A 17,216-nucleotide genomic window follows, 5' to 3' on the forward strand; every position below is an offset into this window, starting at 1 on the left:
CAAAAACAGGTAAAAACACATAGCAAAATACAAGTAATAGTGGTGAAAAGCTCACACTCTTACCAAGTAGAAAAGAAACAACTCCAGAGATCCAGCAAAGCTGCTGAGGGACTCGCTAGGTAAGGAAAATTAGCCATGAAATGAGAATTCTCCCTAACACTCGCCCCCCCACGCCCCAGACTAAGGGACAGGAGGATGTAATCCACTCCTGGATGGTTCTCATACCTCTAGTCGGTTACAAACATCCTAGAGAGACCATCAGCATTTTGGTGGTGGCTTCCTGCTCTGTGCTCAATGGAAAAATCAAATCCTTGGAGGCAGATTGACCATCTGAGTAACTTTGGGTTTTCCCCTTTCATTTGCATCAGCCATCTCAAGGGTTGGTGGTCAGTCTGAATGATGAAGGTAGATCCATACAAGTATGGTCTAAACCTCTTCAGTGACCACACAATAGCAAAGCATTCTCTTTCTATTGTTGCCCACCTTGTTTCAGGATCCTTTAGCTTCCTGCTGATGAAACACATGGGGTGTTCCCTACCTTTCTCATCCAGTTGACTAAGGACTGCACCTATGCCTACATTTGAAGCATCAGTTTGTACAATGAAGGGTTGGTGATAGTCAGGAGCTCTTAGACAAAGGGCTTTCTTTAGACCTTCAAAGGCTTGATTGCACTCCTCATTCCACCTGACCTTTTTAGGAAATTTGGGAGAGGAGATGGCATTCAAGGGAGATGCTATGGTCCATAGTTCTCTATGACGTTCCTGTAGTACCCAGTGAGACCTAAGAAGGATCTCACTTGGGTTTGAGTAGTAGGGGTGGCCCAGTTTTGTACAGCTTGTACTTTGCTAGGCAATGGCCTTATTTCACCTCCTCCTACCTCATGTCCAAGGTAGACCACTGAACTCTGACCAATTTGATATTTGCTTGCCTTTATGGTCAGATGGGCTTGTTCCAGAGCCTGCAATACATAGCCTAGGTGTTCAATATGTTCTTTCCATTTAGGGCTAAACACTGCAATGTCATCCAAGTATGCCATGCAGAAGTCCTCCATCCCATTCAGAACTTGATTGACCATCCTCTGAAATGTAACAGGTGCCTTCTTTAATCCAAAAGGCATCACCTTGAATTGGTGAGGCCAGCTGGGGTAGAAAATGCAGTTTTCTCCTTGGCATGGTCTGTCAGGGCTATTTGCCAATAGCCTGACATTAGGTCAAATGTGCTGAGGTACTTAGCTGCACCAAGTTTGTCCACCAGCTCATCTGTCCTAGGCAAAGGATGGGCATCAGTCGTGGTGACTGCATTCAGAGCTCTATAGTCCACGCAGAATCTCAACTCCTTGGATCCTGCCTTTGGTACAAGCACAACTGGGCTAGACCATGGGCTAGTAGAGGGCTCTATAACCCCGAGATCAAGCATCTTGTTGACCTCATTCCTTATGTGGGATCTGATATTGTCTGACATTCTGTACCCCCTGCTTTTGACAGGCAAACAGTCACCAGTGTGTATGTCATGCTGGCCCCAAGGGGTCAAGCCTGGTGAAAGTGAGAACAGGGAGGCAAACTGATTTAACAGTAAATTGCACTCATCCTGTTTGTCAGATGTGAGACTGGAAGAGAGATTAACTCCTTCCACTTGCTCATCTAAAGGTAAGCCTCTGAGGAGGTCAGGCAGAGGTTCACTCTCCTCCTCCTCCTGAGCTGAAGCTAGAAGCAGAGCTCCTATGTCTGGTCTAGAGACATAACCCTTTAAACGGTTGGTGTGAAAGACTCTGGGAGCCTCCTTAGGATTGCCTAAGTCCACCAGATAGTTCACTTCTCCAAGTTTGCCCATAACCTTGAAGGGTCCTATCCATTTGTCCTGCAAGGCCCTCTGTCTTGTTGGGTCCATAAAAAGAACAAGCTGGTCTTGAGTAAACTCAACCATGGTAGCCTTCTGGTCATGCAAATGTTTGACCAGAGCTTGACCAGCCCTCAGGTTATCACTTGGCTCTGCCATCATGTGTGACATTCTCCTCCGGAGACCTATCACATAGTCAGTCACTCTGAGTGGCTTGGGGAAGGAGCACTCTCCAACCCCTCCTTAATCCGGGCCAATGGACCTCTGACTGGATGGCCATAGAGAAGTTCAAAGGGACTGAATCCTACTCCCTCCTGAGGGACTTCTCTATAAGCAAAGAGAAGGCATGGCAGTAGAAGGTCTCACTTTCTTCTAAGGGGTTCTTCTAAAGCACCCATCATGCTCTTTATAGTTCTGTTAAACCTCTCTACCATCCCATTGGTTTGGGGGTGGTAGGCAGTTGAGAACGTGTAGGTGACTCCACAGGTTGTCCACGTGGTTTGCATGTAGTGGGGCATAAAATGTGATCCCCTGTCAGATATCACCTCCTTAGGAAAACTTACTCTGGTAAAAATACCATGTAGGGCCTTAGCCACAGCCGGAGCCGTAACAGTCCTCATAGGTATGGCTTCAGGAAATCTAGTGGCATGGTCCACTACAACCAGAATGAACCTGTTGCCTGATGATGTGGGAGGGTCAAGAGGACTAACAATGTCAATCCCAACCCTCTCAAAAGGAATTCCCACCACTGGGAGAAGCACTAAAGGTGCCACATTCTTGGACCCACTCTTGCCTTAGGTTTGGCAAGAGTGGCAGCTCCTGCAGAATCTGTCTACTTCGGTACCCATCTTAGGCCAGTAGAAGTGCAGAGATAACCTCTCTTTGGTCTTCTTAAAACTTAAGTGACCAGCCAGAGGTACCTCATGAGCTAACTGCAGAAACTGGAGTCGGTTAACTAGAGGTACTACAAGTCTTTTGTAGTCCCCAGGGGTTGGCTCAGTTGGTTCACTGTAGAAGAGGCCATCCTCCCAGTGTAACCTATATTTCCCAGGCTCAGTCCAATTGAGCTGTGAAGTGGCCTGTTGGCAAAGACCTTCCAAGTTAGGACACTCTCTTTGTCCCTTGCGGAAATCTTCCCTGTTGGGTCCACCTTCTGCCAGTAAAGACTGCAGCTCAGGATGGTCAACAGGGTCAAGATCTCCTACCAAGATAAGATCCTCTTCTAGATATGATTCCTCAGTATCTAGTTTGACCATACAGGGTTGAACCTCACACTCAGCCTCAGCTGGTGTGGGAGTCACAGATGTGACTTTGGACAGTCTCGGAGATGTCCTTCTGGGCACAGGAGTGCTTGCTGGTTTCTTGCTGGCAGACTTAGGTTTCCCCTTTGTCTGGTCTTGTTTTGCAATGGCAGTAAGTAAGACCTGTGGACTTGGGGTGATAGTTTCCTCTATCATGTCCCCAAGAGAGCCTCTCAAGATTCTCTCCCTTGCAGACCTTGTGAGCTCCTGCTTCCTTCTGCTGGGGGGACTGGGGGTACTAGACACAACTCCAAGAGTTTTAAGGTCATTACCCAGCAGGATCCTCCCAGGTACATTATTTTACACACTTGCAGGTATCCTGACAGTCATGTCATTAAACTGGATGAGAGCTGGTAACTGAGGTACCATTTGCACAGGGCCTCCAGCTAACTTGGTTAAGTGTGTGGGTGCCTTAGCAACATCCTCCACTTAGAAAAAACATTAATCAATCACAGTTATGCTGTGTCTCTGATGGCAGGGGTCTCCTCACCATTCACAAGAACACTATCTTTGTAATCCTCTTTAGTATTATCTGGGATTGAGTTATAGACATCTAAGTTCTGTTGTTTCCAAAGACCCAAGGACACTAAAGAAACACTAACTGAGACTCTCATGGGCTCATCAGCTAGTAGCTGAAAGTTACCACTGGTCATAGGTACTTCATCCACCTGGGAGAAGGCTAAAGAGACAGTGTTGATCCCAGAAGGTTTACCCTTACACTTGGGTTCTCCTTTCACATGGCCAGGCAACCCACAAACAAAGCATTTTCCAAATGCTCTCTGGTGTTTGCTCTGACCTCCATCTGGTGTGGAACCAGATGGTACACTAGCCTGATTCGGTTTACCTTGTGGTTTACCCTGGTTATGCTTGGGGCCCTCTTTTGGATTGGAGTTATTGGAATTCTCTTTGTTGCCTTTCTTTGGCTGCTTTCCCTCATCCTTTTTCTGAGTTGCCCCAGAATCCTTGTGAGTGGCCCTGTTGGCAACCCACAAGTCAGCAGCCTTAGCTAGTTTCTTAGGATCTATCTCCTTTGAATCAGCTAAGTGCTGTCTAAGCTCAGGGGAACAGACATCAAAAATAGACTCAAACATTACAAGATTCCTCAAACCTTCATAAGTGTTCACTTGGTAACCCTTAAACCAACCATCTAAGTTTTTCAAACATTCACATACCCAGGTAGCCCAAGGGGTACCATCATGCTTTTTGAGGGTTCTAACCCTTTTAAGATACTGGGAAGGGGTCTTCCCAAATCTAGCTATTAATGCTAGTTTCACACGCTCATAATCCTGTTTATCCACCTCCCCCAACTCCATTACAGCATCACTTGCAATAGGGGGAGCCTAGAAAAAAGCCAAGGAATCAACTGATTCCCTGGGATACCTTGAATCCCATGATTGTACTAAAACATTGCTAACCAATCCAAAACATCAAGTTTAGTCTCATACATACCAATATTCTCCTTTGGCATACAGGGTCTCTTAGGGCTGGAAGACCTAGAGGACTCTGGGAGAGAAGCATTTTCTAGAAACAGTTTCTTCATTTCTAGTTCATGGTTCAGCTCCATTACTCTGAGCCTTAACTCTTGATGTTTCATGGCAGTTTGTGCATCAATACATTTCACTTCCAATTCAAGTCTCATTTTTTCAAGCGAAATAAATTCAGGAGTAAGCTTTCTGAGCAGGCAAAGGAGTTGTACCGTTTCCTAGCAAGGACTCATCTACTTATTCTAAATTAACACTCTCAGAATCAGAAACATCAAAATCCACATTTGCTGGAGTGGCAGGTCCTTCTGACCCACTCTCCAGACTTTTTCCCATTAACTTTGCAACCAGTTCAGATTTCTTTCCTTTATCAGAGAGATTCCTATCCCTACACATGGTTCTCAGAACCTCAGCAGTATAGAGTAAAATACTCTCTTCAGTGTAGCTTTCCATATTTGACATGATCTCAGATTCAGTCTGATCTTTGTTATCTCCACCAACCCCCTCCTCACCTGAAGTCTTTAAGGCTGAGGTACCGTCTGAATCAGAGTCCCAGAATCCAGCCGTTGGTATCTCCTTCCTTCTCTGTCTCCAAAAGTCACTGTGCTTCTTGTGCGTCCTTACCCCTGGTTTGGTGCGATGGGTATGGGCTCCACTAGAGGCCACTTTGCCTGAGATGCAATTTGCCTGGCAGTGGGGACCCCAGGGAGCCCACCCCAGACCAGGGAAAAAGCCTTGCCGAAAAAACCCTGGCAGGTTGTGATTTCTTGATGGAACTACTGATCCCAGAATGCACTGAGAAACTGAAGGAGTAGACAATGTTCACAATAGCTCCAAATGAATACTCCAGAGGGCAGCAGCTGGATGCAGGGAGTCCGGAGGGGCTTGGTTGCAGAAGAGTAGCAGGTACCTCGCAAGAACTGCGAGCAAGGAAAGAGGGAGTTTCCAAGAAGGTAAGCCAGTAGAGAGCATACAGAGGAACAGCCGTCCGAGAACGGCAGAAACGGAAAGGGGAAGCCGTTCGAAAAGCGGCCAAAAGAAAAAAAAGAAAAATACACGCGAGCGCTGGGAAACACTTTCCAAAGTACTGGAAGTTGCAACGCGAGTGCGTTAGCAACTTCCGGGAATATAAGGTCAAAAGACTAGAATGCGCACAGCGAGTCCGGGGAAGGAGTCCTTCTTCTACCTCCTTTTCAGTCTCCATTTTAGGTATAGTCTCCACGGCAGGCGAGCTGTGACAGTATGACCCCTTCTCAGGCCTCCACCCCCTGGTTTTCCGGGATGAAGGCGATGGAATCTCCGTAGTAGACAAGGAGCAGAAATGTTCTTAACAGGTTCCCATGTGCATTCTGACCTTGGGTATCCTTTCCAAAAAACCAGGTATTGCAGTACACCTCTTTTGTATCTGGAATCCATAATGTCGGAAACTTCATATTCCTCAGTGGTCTTTGCGGTCTTTTGAGGGGATTTTTTCGTCTTTCGGGAATGAGGGTCCTCAATATCTGGTTTAAGCAGTGAGGTATTAAAGACAGGATGAATTCTTTTGAGAATCGGGGGAAGGTTCAGTCTATAAGCCACAGGATTGATCTTGGCTGAGATACGAAAGGGCCCAAGATACCTGGCTGCAAACTTTCCTGGATGAATCCATCTGGGTAAATACTTGGTGGATAACCACACCTGCCTTCCTACTTCCCACTGAGGGTTTGGGCTTCTCTTTTGATCTGCCCATCTTTTACAGTCTTGTCAAGCTTTTGCGAGATTGGATTCTGATACTCGGTGCATCCTCTGTATGGTATCCAGTAGATGATCCACTGAAGGTGTATTTGTAGGAGGGATAGCAGAGAGAGGTATATGCTTTGGGTCATAACCATAGGTGCACTTAAAAGGACTCATACCTAGGGAGGTATGTTTTGTGTTGTTATAAGAGAACTCGGCCATGGGCAGAAGATGGAACCAGTCGTCTTGTTCTTGGTTACAAAAACACTGTATGTACTGTTCGAGAGTGGCGTTCAAACGTTCAGTTTGCCCATTGCTTTCCGGGTGGAACCCTGAGGAAAGAGATCTCCTGATTCCTAATGTTCTGCACAGAACGGTCCAGAATTTGGACATGAATTGAGCGCCTCTATCTGAGACTATATTGGTGGGAATCCCATGAAGCCTGACTATGTCCTTCAGAAAGACTTCTGCAGTCGTGCTGGCAGTAGGGAGTCCTTTAAGAGGAGAAAAGTGAGCCCGTTTACTAAAGGAATCGATTGTGACCATTATGGCGGTGTGTCTACAGGATTCCGGCAGCTCCACTATGAAATCCGTGGATATCTGCTGTCAAGGTCCTTCGGGCTGTTTTTCTTGTTGCAGGAGTCCTATGGGTTTGTGGTAATCGTACTTATTTTGAGCACACACAGTGCAGGCCTTTACATACTCCTTCACATCCTTAGCCAGGGAAGGCCACCAAAATTGACGGGATGTTAACTCTAGTGTGGCTCTTTGGCCCTTGTGTCCAGCAGAAGGAATATCATGACACCAGGACATTGCTTGTACTTGGAGGTCTCGAGTTGGTACATACAAAGCTTCCTTCCTAAAGAGAAAGTTGCCCTTCCCCTTCAAATCCATTTCTGAGCTCCTATTGTTCTGTTGTTCCGCTTTTACCCGTCGCAAAAATGTGTTTATGGTGGCGATGAATGTCTTTCCTGCTAACATGAGTTCCTGTTCTGGTAGATCCCCAGATTCTTCACCCATACTCCGAGAAAGGGCATCTGCCAGAGTGTTGTCCTTTCCTGGGAGATAGGTAATCACAAAGTCAAATTGTGAGAAGAAATACACCCACCTGGCGTGTCGTGAGTTGCGGCACTCCATCTTTTGAAGGACGTTAAGGTTTTTATGATCCGTACGGACCAAAAACGGGACTACAGAGCCTTGTAGAAGATGTCTCCATTCCTCGCACGCTTGTCGGATGGCCAGGAGTTCCTTTTCTAACACAGAATAGTTGCGTTCACTAGTGGTCAACGTGCGTGAAAAATAAGAGACAGGATGTTCTAAGCCGTCTTCCTCCTTCTGTAGTAATGCTGCCCCGATAGCACTGAGGGAAGCATCAGTTTCCACTATGAACAGGCGTGTTTGATCTGGTTGTCTGAGGATCGGAGCTGTTACAAAGGATCTTTTCAAAAGTCGGAAGGCTTGTTCAATGTCGGAATCCCAGAGGAATTTCACCCCCTTTTTTAGAAGATTGGTGATAGGAAGAATAATCTCAGAGAAATTGGGGATAAACTTTCTATAGAAGTTCGCTAGTCCTAAGAATCATTGGATTCCCTTGACATTAGAGGGTACAGGCCAATTTGTAATGGCATCCGTCTTGGCTGGATCCATCTGTATGTTATCTACAGATAATATAAAACCCAAATATGGTACTGTGGATGCCTCAAATATGCATTTTTGGGTTTAGCTAGTAGACTGTTTCTCCTTAAACGTTGTAAGACTTCTGTTACCAAGACACGATGTTCAGCCAGAGTGGCGGAAAAGACAAGAATGTCGTCTAGGTAAACGATCACTGAGGAGTAGAGCATATCTGAAAATACATTGTCCATGAATCGTTGGAATTGTGCCGGTGCATTGACCAGTCCAAAAGGCATTACTCTATATTCGTAATGTCCTAGATGTGTCCGGAAAGCCGTCTTCCACTCATCCCCTTCGCGGAGTTTTAAAAGGTGATAAGCTCCTCTCAAGTCCAGCTTGGTGAAGACCCGGGCACCCTGGACGGCTTCAATGATGTCCTTCATCAATGGCATAGGATATCTATCTCGCACCGTAAGACTATTCAGACCTCTGTAATCTATACAGGGACGTAGTTCTGTTGTTCCTTTTTTGGGAATAAAAAAGAGAGAAGCCCCTGCTGAGGAAGATGACTCTCTAATGAGGCCGTTCTCTAGGTTGGTGGCAAGGTACTCTTTCAGAGCTCCTTTTCAGGTAGTGACAACGGAAACATTCTCCCGAAAGGCACAACTGCTTCCGGTGTCAGATCGATCTTGCAATCTTCTCTGCGATGTGGTGGCAGAAGACGGGGCTGTGTGTCTGTGAACACATCTATGAATTCCTGATATGGGGCTGGGATCATGTTGACACTGAAGGAAGGATGCAGTGTTGCTTGAATGACCGGGGAGATTTCTGTTGTTAAGCAATGTTGATCGCAGTACTGTGATTTGAAGTCTACTGTGTTCAAGCTCCAATCAATGTGGGGATTGTGCTTTCTCAACCAGAGAATTCCCAGTATTACCGGAAAATGTGCCGCCCTGATCAGATCGAATGAGAGGTATTCCTGATGATTAGCCATCTTTATCTTCAACTCCTGTGTTTCATGGCTAATGGGGCCTGATGTTAGTGGGGTACCATCGACTCCTTCCACCGGTATAGATCTGATCTTCGGGCGTCTGGGTAGGATATGTTCCTTGGCCCACTTGTCGTCCACAAAGTTGCCAGCCGCTCCACAGTCTAACATGGCTATGCACTCCACAGAACCTGTCGGTTCCCATTCTATTAGTACCTTGATCACCATAAGACTGCAACAGTCCAAAGCCGAAGGCTGTGCTAAGTGACAGGGATTTATGGTGTTCACCCCTTCCCTTTCCCTGTTTAAGGTTGGGGTCCTTCGTTTCCCTGTCTTCTGGGGGGTACTTCAGGGCAATCTCTTAATAGATGGCTGTTTGACCCACAATACATACACAAGCCGAGGTCCTTTCTTCTCTTGCGTTCGCCGGTAGATAGAGGTCCTTGTGCGGTTCCAATTTGCATAGGTTCTTCCGGGGATCTCTTTTCAGGTATCGAAGAGGGGTTTGGTCCTGATACAAAAGTGCGTGGTCTTCTTCTTTCTGCCTTCCTTTCTGCCATACGGAACTCTACTTGTAAGACTAGGGAGACCAGGTCTTGGAAAGAATTAGGTCTGGCAACTCTCGCCAGTTCGTCTTTAATGTCTTCGTGGAGTCCTCTTCGCGAATATAGTCTGTTGGGCAGTTTCGGGCCATCCTGCTTCTGCAGCTATCTTTTGAAATCTCACAAGGTACGTTTGGACATCAGATGACCCTTGTCGTATGTCGAGTATATTTTCAAAGGCGGAATACAAGACCTCCGGTCTCTCGAACCTTTCTTTTAGTCGTTGTGTAAATAAGCCGTAATCGATGAGAACCAGATCTGAAGTAGTAACAAAAGGCGTAGTCCATGCCAGAGCATTGCCTGTCAGATTGGATATTAAGAACCCAACCTTGGTTCTGTCTAACTGGTAGGTTCTGGGACGAAAGGTGAATTGGATTGTGCAAGCATCCAAGAATTCTTTTAATTTCTTTGGGTCCCCATCATATTTCCCACACGACAAGGGAAGAGGAGGTAGTTCTCCTCTGTTATCATCCCGTTGAGGTACCTGTTGTCCCACCTGTTGAACCTGTTGCCGTAATGCTGTATTGTCAGCTCTTAGGGACTGTACTTCAGCTGTCAGGGCCTGGATGGCGTTTACCATTTCTTGGTATTGTTCTAGGGAGGCCATTATCTCTGGGCGTTGCAATCTCTCAGATTCAGTCTGATCTTTGTTATCTCCACCAACCCCCTCCTCACCTGAAGTCTTTAAGGCTGAGGTACCGGCTGAATCAGAGTCCCAGGATCCATCCGTTGGTATCTCCTTTCTTCTCTGTCTCCAAAAGTCACTGTGCTTCTTGTGCGTCCTTACCACTGGTTTGGTGCAATGGGTATGGGCTCCACTAGAGGCCACTTTGCCTGAGATGCAATTTGCCTGGCAGTGGGGACCCCAGGGAGCCCACCCCAGACCAGGGAAAAAGCCTTGCCGAAAAAACCCTGGCAGGTTGTGATTTCTTGATGGAACTACTGATCCCAGAATGCACTGAGAAACTGAAGGAGTAGACAATGTTCACAATAGCTCCAAATGAATACTCCAGAGGGCAGCAGCTGGATGCAGGGAGTCCGGAGGGGCTTGGTTGCAGAAGAGTAGCAGGTACCTCGCAAGCACTGCGAGCAAGGAAAGAGGAAGTTTCCAAGAAGGTAAGCCAGTAGAGAGCATACAGAGGAACAGACGTCCGAGAACGGCAGAAACGGAAAGGGGAAGCCGTTCGAAAAGCGTCCAAGAGGAAAAAAAGAAAAATACACGCGAGCGCTGGGAAACACTTTCCAAAGTACTGGAAGTTGCAACGTGAGTGCGTTAGCAACTTCCGGGAATATAAGGTCAAAAGACTAGAATGCGCACAGCGAGTCCGGGGAAGGAGTCCTTCTTCTACCTCCTTTTCAGTCTCCATCTTAGGTATAGTCTCCACGGCAGGCGAGCTGTGACACATGATTCCTTTTAGTTAAATAGACTTAGTGGTGTTAGCATTGTGGTTAGTTGAACCCAAGCAACAGCAGCACTCTAAGTGTAATCACTCTACTTCCAAATCCCACCTCTGCCACCAGTGTTAGGCAGAATCCTGTGCAATGCCCTTAGGGACCACTACACACAATTAAGACTACAGGTGGCAATACAAGTTTTACCTTTGGTACAAGCCTGTACTACTATGTCAGAGTGGTAGCAGTGGCGGAGCAGCCATGCTTATCTCAAGAGTATATGAGCAGTAGCAGAGATTACACAAAGGGACCACAATTACTGTGACTCAAGCAAAAACTGACTCAAGGTTTCAGGTAGAAAAATATAAGTACATTTATTTTTAAACCATTCGTTATAAACACAACATTTCTATTAAACTTAAACAAAAACCACACGTTAACTGTACTACAACTAACCAATTCACTTTGTACAGTATGTCTCAAGGTAAGTACCCTGTGTTCGAATGAACCGGTGTTATACACAAAAGACGTTACTGCGAACACGATTGGGATCACTTTTTGACAGTTCGGTCTACTAACTAAACGCGTATCAGTGACATGAAATGCTACCGGGGCAAAAACACACTTAGCACCTGAGATACTCAGAGGGAGTTAGAGGCAAAAATCACAGGCAATATTTTGGTTAGGCAGACAGAATCGAGAAACACTCATAGACAAGAGTTCAAAAGTCAAAGGGCCGTAGCCAGGGTCAAGTGATACCGGGGCCTGTTGCCAAAGATCACACAGTCAGATAGTTCACGATTCAACGTAGCCAAGAGTACTTCGATATTGTCAATTTTCGGAAGCAAAGGTTATAAGAAGGAGGGAAGACCAGGGCAAGCCTTGGAAATGAAGAAAAGGGGGTTCACCTAGTTTCCTCAAGCAGAACAAAGTACCTTATTTAAATGATGCAGCTGGTGCCCTGGCAGTTGTTCCTGTTGGTTTCCCGCAGCCCCACGATTCCTGGAGCTTCGTTGTGAAGGAGGACCTCTGAAGGGGGTCTGCACCACACAGGGATGAAGCCGGCAGCAGCAACAACGAATAAAAGGTGTGATCCTTAAAAACACAGGAGAGGCTCGTCAAATGGCTATCCGGACCACTACAGCTGTGTGCAGCGATTTCGACCAAGGAAGAGGATCCTCTGGCTGTGGAAGACGAGCTGGTTATCCTCCCCAGGCTCAAGAGAAGAAGACTCCGGACTGGATCTCCTCTTAGTCGTTGAAGGGGCAGATAGCTCAGGACTGCAGCAGGGCCTCACCGGGACGGGGTAGTTGCCGCAGCCGTCGTTCTCTCCGCTTCTCTTCGGTTCCTTGTAGTTCCAGTGGTGACTCTCTGACTTCTAGCCCAAGAGACCTGCCTTTTATGCGAAAAACCCCCATTCACACAGCCTGGCTGTCAACCACCCAGCAGGGGGGTTGTCCAGCCCGGACAACTACCCAGGCCAATCATGACAAAGTGCGCTTGGGTTTCCTAGGATACCCTGTGCGGGGGTGACTACACCCCTCCCTCACATCCAGCCCACCTAGACACCCAGGCGCCTTGAGGAGGGCTTCTGAGCAGAAGCCCGCCAAAAGACGGTGAACAAAGAAGGCAAACCTAGTTTGCCGCGCAAAGTAAAACACAAGAAGGACTAACAAAAAGAAATGGCGAATAAACCCAACCAGAGCCAAAAGAAAGACAATTTGGTCAAGCGGGTTTATGTTCGAGGCTAATATAATAGCCAAGGACAATACCACGTTTATCTAATATAATCACGGTAGAAAGGTTAGGGTAGATACCACTGCCACCAGCCAGGTCTAACTGTTAAAAGAGTGAAACAATGCTCTAGGAGGTACAGATAAAAAGGGGTACGAATTAACCCTTTCCACTACTCCATGGAAGATGGGGTGTACTGGATCTGTGGTAGATTGACTAAGTAAAGTTAATGGTAACTTTACCCCTTTCTGGGGGACAGTAGTCACTTCAGAAATGGAGTTGGTGGGAAGTCTAAACGACAACTCTGTGCCACTGCACAGAAGGTGCTGTGTGACACACACAAAGAAGGGGGCTACTGAAGTGGTGCACTCCAGAGCCCACAATCCCAAAAACAGGTAAAAACACATAGCAAAATACAAGTAATAGTGGTGAAAAGCTCACACTCTTACCAAGTAGAAAAGAAACAACTCCAGAGATCCAGCAAAGCTGCTGAGGGACTCACTAGGTAAGGGAAATTAGCCATGAAATGAGAATTCCCCCTAACAAAGGTCACCTGACATGCTGGTTTACACAGGAACATTTTGGACCCGTCTTCGACCTCTCTATCTCCTTACAGCTGTTAAGTAATTCCTTTCCAGTTACAAAGCAATGAATCTTCTGTAGATGCATTGAGGCCTGCCAAAGCCACAGTGTGCAGAAGAGGGACACAAAGGCCCCCAAACTACATTTTAAAACCTGAAGCCCTAGCCCTACTTGTACGCGTTAGTTTTAGTTAAAACACACATTAATACATTGGTCTCCATTAAGCAGTTGCTATTTCCTGCTTGCTCTAAGTGTCAGACAGGGGAGTGCAGAGCAGAAGTCCAGTTAAACAGGGAAGGCATGCCTATTACCTCATTTATTCCATTAAGTGATGCCTGAAAGAGAAAAGAGATTTCCATTCAGATACCAAAGACTAAAACAACATGTTGTCTTCAATAATGCCCCGGAAGGTTTAAAGGACCAGTAATGATCTCACCATAAAGGTAGATGATTGTTTTAATTGTCCTACAGAGAGGGGACACGGTCAGGGGAAACACTGACTATGTCCTCCAAACTCATTTTTGCAGCACCATAAGCTACCAAGAAGAGAGGTAAGGGAAAGAAGCATCTTTTCGGACAAATGGTTTTGCACCATACCTCATTAGGACCATCTCAGGTAGTCTTCTAATAGTCCTGATATGGCTAGTTAGAATTCTCCACTATCCTTAGATGGCCATGGCTGTATACAGGTACCATCACAGGTGCTCACAGTCTGATTTGTATTTAAGGATGATTAGACTGTACAAATAGGGGTTGTGTTATTACCTTAGCATAGTAGGACAAGAGTAGGGCACTTATTAAGAGGTTGCCGGTAGTACCGGCGGCCTACCGGCAACCTCTGCTTACCATTTTCGCCGCCCGATATCTCGATAATACTGGGCTCTTACGGGCAGCGGCAGAAACGGTAAATTCCCATTCCCATGGAGTCCCAAAGGACTCCATGGGAACAGGATCACTGAAGCACTGGCACGGTTGTTAACGGTGCCAGTGATTCACTGATTGATCTGCTGGTAGGGGCCTGAACTACCGGCAGCTCAGGCCTGCTGGTGGTTCATTGCCCCTACCGGTAGACTCTGAGTGAGCCGGTCCAGAAAAGGTGCCTGAGCAACTAATCCAATTTTGTTCACTAAATTCACTATGGGTTTAGTGGAAGTGATGTCGTTGCACTAGCGTCCCAGCTTAATAAGGTGGAGGGGGCCTTGGCAACTTGAATTGTGGGTCATTAGAGGTTGAACTTTTCAGCATTGCATAGAAGCCAGCAGCTTGAAACACTGGTCCCGCAGCGACGATGCACACTCCTTTGTGCCAACCCCTGTTGGCTAAAAGACAACTCTGGTTCAATATTTATCACTTTAGCAAAAGGGAGAGTGCAGTAGCATTAAGCCTACATTGAGAGACGACTTTGCAGAACAAGAAATTCTTGAAAACTAGAAAGTGTGGCCTGATCATAGAACTTGTCTACTCATGGAAGTCCTGGGAAAAATGTGCACCCAAATATCCTAAATTGAAATAAACCTGTCTGCAGTGCAGGGAAATTGAAGGTATACAACAAATCCATTTCTGTGAAAAATCTATTCATGCGAAAATTCCATTCCACTCTCCAGTATGACTTAGAGCAACCCATGTAGACAATGCTTGACATATAATAAAGTGTCAAAAGAAAATGATCTGTGTCAAGAAGCATGCTACAATAAATATACTGCGTTTGCACCGAGAGCTTATCATTGGGCGTCGAATGAAGCGTTTGGGCGTGATACCACGTGGCGCATTTATAAATGACGCGTGCATTTCAAGAAGTGGATCCTTCATGATTATACTTGCATGTAAGCAGTCCTCTCTATGCAAGTTTGTTTGTTTTTGTGAATAGGTGTACTTTAGGAGCGTAATGTGAGCGGTTCTAGGTTTATATGTTTTAAGAATATCCATTCACAAAAGCAGTCATCAATGACTGTGCAACGCAGATGGCATCTAGATGAATCCAACGTGGATCCTGCTTGGTTTTTACAGGTGCAAAAAACAGGCAGAATCCGATGCGGACTCCAGTCCCTCAACCCGTATTAAAATCAATGCAGGTGGAGGGAGATGCAAGTGCATTTTGCTGTATGGAAACAACGAGGGAGATAATCTGCCACTCAGCTCCATGCACATAAATGCAAGAACATGACACCGGTGGCAATTTATGGACAGAGACTATGGTCCTGGTATTGCTTTTAGCGGCATGGCTACCTCCATACTCGTAATGAGGCCCTATGTCTCTGCCAGTAAATTATGATCCATACAAACATTAAAATGAACCCATATTTCTCTTGCTTTTTTACTCCCCTGTTCCAATGGCTACGAGTTATCTCATGAAAGGGTGCCCCATAATAGCAGCCCAGAAAATAGTCTGACATTGCAAAATCTGCAGGACTGCTCTGGACACTAGGAGATTACATGAAACAGATCTTCTGCAATTTACAAAATAGCTCAGAACATAATCTTGACCCAGACGTGGGATGTGTTACTGTTAACCCTATACAGCTCGTCACATACCGAACTAGCACTAGCCCGGAGTTTGTGAACTATTTGGTGGATATCCATGAAGTGAACAAAATAGTATACCTCAAATCCTGCATTTTCATCTATGGCTGTGGGCAGTGCAAGGTTTTACTCTCAGTGTGACACATCAAGAAGAAGCTACCAATACTACAAAAGTGAACAGTAATGGAATTTGCTCCATAGATCTTTCCCCTCGTACAATGAAAATTAGGGGACAAAAATAATAGGGATACATCAATAATAGCCCTAGAGTATTTTGGCAATATTTATGTGTTGCTTCCCCTATAAGAGGAACAGAAAGAAGAGCTTGCCATTAGTAACCAATGATTGTTGTATTTCTTATTGGGTAAGGCAGGAATTATTAATATGTTTATTATTTAATATTAAAATCTGTTAGATTATTGGTGTTTGTAGAAGGGTTTGGGGACTGACCCATTCTTGGGTGGCTATGAGAATATACTTTAGTATCCACGCAATTGTGATTTTAAGTCTAATTGAAATTCTGTTATTGCACTATTATGTTTTTTTTTTATCTGTATTCTAGGATTTTATAAAAAATATTCTATCTTTCCAAACTAAATCATATTTTGACTTTTATTTTTGACCATGCATGTGAGAAATTAAACAGAAATAAGAGTTTCAGACACCACAAGTAGAGATAGTTCACATACACTAGAGTACAATATCTCATTGTATGACAACTTTTAAGACTACAACAAATCTATTGCTGAATGCTTAGAGTTAATATTGTGTCTTAATATAGCAACCAACACTATTCAGGAAACGGCACAGTCAAGAAAAAGCATAAAATGATACAAAATGTAAAACACCACCACATATAAAAAAACAAACAATGTATACAATCACACCATACTCATTTATATATTTGAATACCCAATTACCTAGAAACGAAACTTTTCAGCTAGTAGATTATTCACTTAATAGATTTGGTGCAGACAAAACAGTTTAGCATCTACCTCTTGGATTTACTCCCATTTACACACTCTGCTAAATGGAATTTGTGGATGATGTGTACATAGTTGGATCACAAACATTCAATATTTTCTGTAGCTAAGTTACCAATGAGCTTGCTCCTATATTTTTGCAATTTTTGAAAAAACACCTTGTTTGCATTTTTTAATGTTCAATTTAGTCCTTCCTAAAAAATGTAAAATTGTCATATTCACTAACAAGAGGTACTGCCACTAAGAAACCTTCACATATATTTTGCATTAAAACATGCTCCATGTCTCTTCATGCCACATCTAAGTTTTAGTCACTATATTTTGAGGAGTTATGAGAAACAGAATTTCATTAAAATACCAACTTACCTTGCTATATATAGTATGGCACTGTAAAAGAACACTTGGTATGGCACAATTAAAAAGTAAGAGCTCAGCAGTATGAAAACCAATCTATGGTGCTTTACTGA

The 17,216-nt window shown here is 45.1% G+C and overlaps 1 protein-coding gene across 2 annotated transcripts in view; it reads right to left on the minus strand.

Annotated features, from left to right (window-relative positions):
- RTN1 (reticulon 1) overlaps nucleotides 1-17,216 on the minus strand; it is a 1,195,813-nt gene that overhangs the window by 117,837 nt on the left and 1,060,760 nt on the right. The window lies entirely within an intron of this gene.

The sequence above is a fragment of the Ambystoma mexicanum genome, chromosome 14 (assembly GCF_040938575.1).
Source record: "Ambystoma mexicanum isolate Mex_15411 chromosome 14, UKY_AmexF1_1, whole genome shotgun sequence".
In the NCBI taxonomy this organism is placed as follows: domain Eukaryota; kingdom Metazoa; phylum Chordata; class Amphibia; order Caudata; family Ambystomatidae; genus Ambystoma; species Ambystoma mexicanum.